At 48.2% G+C, this 3,975-nt stretch overlaps 1 long non-coding RNA gene across 1 annotated transcript; it reads right to left on the bottom strand.

Annotated features, from left to right (window-relative positions):
- Positions 1-975: 975 nt before the first annotated feature.
- Positions 976-1,941, bottom strand: LOC120099123 (uncharacterized). The gene is made up of 3 exons (XR_015649423.1): positions 1,859-1,941; positions 1,460-1,554; positions 976-1,078 (listed from the first exon to the last, which is right to left on the bottom strand). It is a non-coding gene; the product is annotated as an uncharacterized LOC120099123 (long non-coding RNA).
- Positions 1,942-3,975: the final 2,034 nt, after the last annotated feature.

A 3,975-nucleotide genomic window follows, 5' to 3' on the forward strand; every position in this document is an offset into this window, starting at 1 on the left:
GAGAGAATAAGAAATGAGGCTAGGACACAGATGGTTCTGGAAGTCGCTGGGGGGAACATTAAGCTCTCCCTTCAAACTTAATATTGTCCAGGGAGATAACTACAGCCTAGCAGAAGAGCAAGCCTCGGTGTTCTGGCTCCTTCTCTGTCCCCCCGCCTTCCTCCTCCAGCCCAGCTGCCGAGGTTTGACTAAAGTTTGGGCAGGAGATGGAATGGGGACCACTCTAAAGCTCGTACCTCTAATTCTAAAGGGAGGTTACACTGCTCCTGTGGGCGAGCCGAGGAAAGCCGGGTACCAGTTTGCACCTCAGCAGACTAGATGCTGGGCTGGTAGGTGTGTGCATATCCTTGTTTTGCGGGCTGTATCTGCCTAGAGGGTGCTCCGACTGAAACTAGATCCCAGGGTCTGGGGCCTGAGGGAAGCAGATGACATCAGTGTTCCGGAGCAGAACCTGGCAAGACTGAGGGAACAGAACGAAAACATTAGACAGATGGGGCGGCTAACATGAAGGGCTGTCCTGGAGCATCACGGGAAAAGGAGAGAAATTAGATGCTGAAACAGAAGGCTAATGGGCATGAAAAAATATTTGAATAACGGATTAGGAAGAATGAAATTAAGATAAGAATTATCAGTACACAGAGTTTGAATAAAAATAAGTTATGTAATAATTAGCCAGAATTTATATCTTTTTACCAGAGTTTAAGTGATTTTAAACAATTGTGAAGTCCTCAAGGATCTAGGGCACCGTTTCTGGAGCCTCTTCCCGAGTTGGGGTGACCCAGGCTGGGCATTCACCCTTGATCTGCAGAGTGTTGTCTCTGGAGGGGCCACTTCTCTGATGGCTTGCTTCTCTCAATAAATGTTGAGTGAATTAACAAAGAAAACTCCCTTCCTACAAAAAAAAGTACCTAGTAACAAATAAATGATTTGCCTCTGTCCCACTTCTGTGTGTCAGTTTGATTTTGAAGATTCAAATCATCTGTAATGTCTTTGTTTAATGTTGTTATGGACCACAGTGGCTTAGTATGTTACAGGTGCTTGCCTCCAAGCCTGACGATCTGAGTTCAATCCCTGGCACCTACATGGAGGAACAAGAGAATCAAAGTAATTCTCTGACATCCTAATCAACTAAATCCCCTCTACACACACACACACACACACACACACACACACACACACACACACACACACACACACACACACACACACACACACAGCCTCTGCCTACTTGACCAAAGTCTCCCATCTCTCAAGTTGGCCAGGAACTCACTATGTGGCGGAGATTGATCCTCCTGCCTCCACCTCCCCTGTGTTTGGATCATAGGCATAACCTCAAGCTTGGTTTCATGCTAGGTATCGAACCTACAGCCTTGTCTTAGCCAAAATTCTATTGCTGCGAAGAGACACCATGACCACAGCAGCTCTTATAAAAGAAAGCACTTAGTTGGTGTTGGCTTACAGTTCAGAGGTTTGGTTCGTTGTCGTTGTGGTGGGAAGCCTGGCGGCATGCAGGCAGACGTGCTGGAGACGTAGCTGAGAGTCATATATCTACATCTGTGGGCAGTGGGCAGAGAGATATATAGTGGGGCTTTTTTCAGGCCCACCAGTGATATAAATAATGGCACAGAGGTTGTTTTGTTGTTGTTGTTTTTTGTTTTGTTTGTTTGTTTGTTTTTGGTTCTTTTTTTCGGAGCTGGGGATCGAACCCAGGGCCTTGCGCTTCCTAGGCAAGCGCTCTACCACTGAGCTAAATCCCCAACCCCAGTTTTGTTTTTTAATATTTTAAAGCGTAGGCCTTTTGCTGAGCGGTCTCCCAGCTGCTCTAACCTGACTAATGCCCGCACCCACCACGGCCTACCACATGACCAGCTCCACCTCTCTACTCCGATCCGCTGCGCTCCAACCATTCACTTCCATGTCTGCTGGCTGAATTCCTGCCTCTCAATTCTTCTCCCAGAATCCCTCTCTCTTCCCGGAAGTTCTGCCTTCCACTTCCGGCCCAGTTACTGGCTTTCAGCTCTTTGTTAAAGCCAATCAGACACCTAAGATTGCCTTAGGCAGGTGAGGAAGAAACAAATATTTATTAAATTCGAGACTTGTGATGGGCCATCAGCTCACTTCACCTGACAAAGCCATACCTCCTAACAGTGCTACTCCTAAGAGCTTGTGGGCACTGTTTACATTCACACCACCACAGGCCTCGGACATGCTAGGCAATCATTCTACCAGCTGAACTACATTTCCAGTCCCTTACGTTTTCATATCGCTCCCCAGTCAACATTGTGTCACACACGCAAATGATACATTTTTTTTCTGTGTGTGAGTGTGGTTCAGAGGCCTTTAAAGAATTGTGTCATGATCTGTCATTTTCTGCATCTTTTCTCCCATTGAATGCTATGCTTAGTGATTCACTACTTCCTCTTCTTCCTCCCCCTCCCCCTCCTCCTCCCCCTCCTCCTCCCCCTCCCCCTCTTCCTCCCCCTCCCCCTCCTCCTCCCCCTCCTCCTCCCCCTCCCCCTCCTCCTCCCCCTCCTCCTCCCCCTCCTCCTCCCCCTCCCCCTCCTCCTCCCCCTCCTCCTCCCCCTCCTCCTCCTCCTCCTCTTCCTTCTTTTCTTTCCCATACTGGGTCTAGAAGTTAGGGCCTTCTAGGTAGGGTAAGTGATGTATCACTGAGGACAATGCTCAGCCTGATTTTCATGGTTGCTGTGTAGTATACGGTCCCTCTATTTTAACTGCTGAAATATTTCCTACTAGGTAAATATACCACCCTTTATTTACCTTCCCTGTAGAATGTGTCCATTTGTGTTTTTTTAAAAAAAATCTACTTATTCATGTAATGAGTGCCCTGTCTGCATGTACACCTGCATGGCTGAAAAGGACATCAGATCCCGTTGTAGATAGTCATGTGGTTGGTGGGAATTGAAGTCAGGACTTTTTGAAGAAGAGCCAGTGCCCACTGAGCCATCTCACCAGCCCTGTGTTGTTGTTGTTTTTTTTTATTATCTTTAATCTTTCTTTACAGTCCAGTCGTTATCCCCCTCCTTTTCTGCCCTCCAACAGTTCCTCATCCCATTCCTCCAAGAGGATGTCCCCACACCCTCCACACCCCCATACCCTGCCAGGTCTCTCCATTCCCTGGAGCCTCGAGTCTCTGAAGGGTTAGGTGCGTCTTCTATCATTGAGGCCAGACCAGGAAGTCTTCTGCTGTGTATGTGTTGAGGGCCTTGGACCAGATGCTGCCTGGTTGGTGGCTCAGTGTCTGAGAGATCTTGGGGTTCCAGGATTCTTGAGACTGCTGGTCTTCCTATGGGGTCACCCTCCTCCTTAGCTTCTTCCAGACGTTCACTAATTCAACCATAGGGCTCCCCAGCTTCTGTCCATTGGTTGGATGTAAGTATCTGTTTCTGTTTCAGTCAGCTGCTAGTTGGGCCTCTTGGAGGGCAGCCATGCTAGGCTCCTGACTGTAAGTACATCATAGCATCAGTAATAGAATCAGGCCTTTGAACCTCCCCTTGAGTTGGATCCCAGTTCATGCAGTTTGCTGGACCTTCTTTCACTCAGTCTCTTTGCCATTTTTGTCTCTGCGGTTCTTTTAAACAGGAACAATTCAATTCTGAGTCAGAGTTTTTGACTGTGGGATGGCAACCCCATCCCTCTACTTGACGCCCTGTCTTTCTACTGGAGGTAGATTCTACAAGTTCCCTCTCCCCACTGTTGGGCATTTCATCTCAGGTCCTTCCTTTTGAGTCTTGAGGTTCTCTCACTTCCGGGTCTCTGATACATTCTAGAGGGCCCACCCTACCTCCCAAGGCTGTATATTTCCATTCTATCTATCTTTCTGTTCCCTCAGGGCTTCTCTCCTGTCCCCATCCCCAATACCTGATCAGGTTCCCCTTCCTGCCCCTCCCCTCTCCCACCCAGTTCCCTCCCTCTCTCTGCCCTTTGGTTTCTTCTCCTTCCCTAGTGGGATTGAAG

The sequence above is a fragment of the Rattus norvegicus genome, chromosome 1, assembly GCF_021556685.1.
Source record: "Rattus norvegicus strain SHRSP/BbbUtx chromosome 1, alternate assembly SHRSP_T2T, whole genome shotgun sequence".
Classification (NCBI taxonomy): Eukaryota; Metazoa; Chordata; class Mammalia; order Rodentia; family Muridae; genus Rattus; species Rattus norvegicus.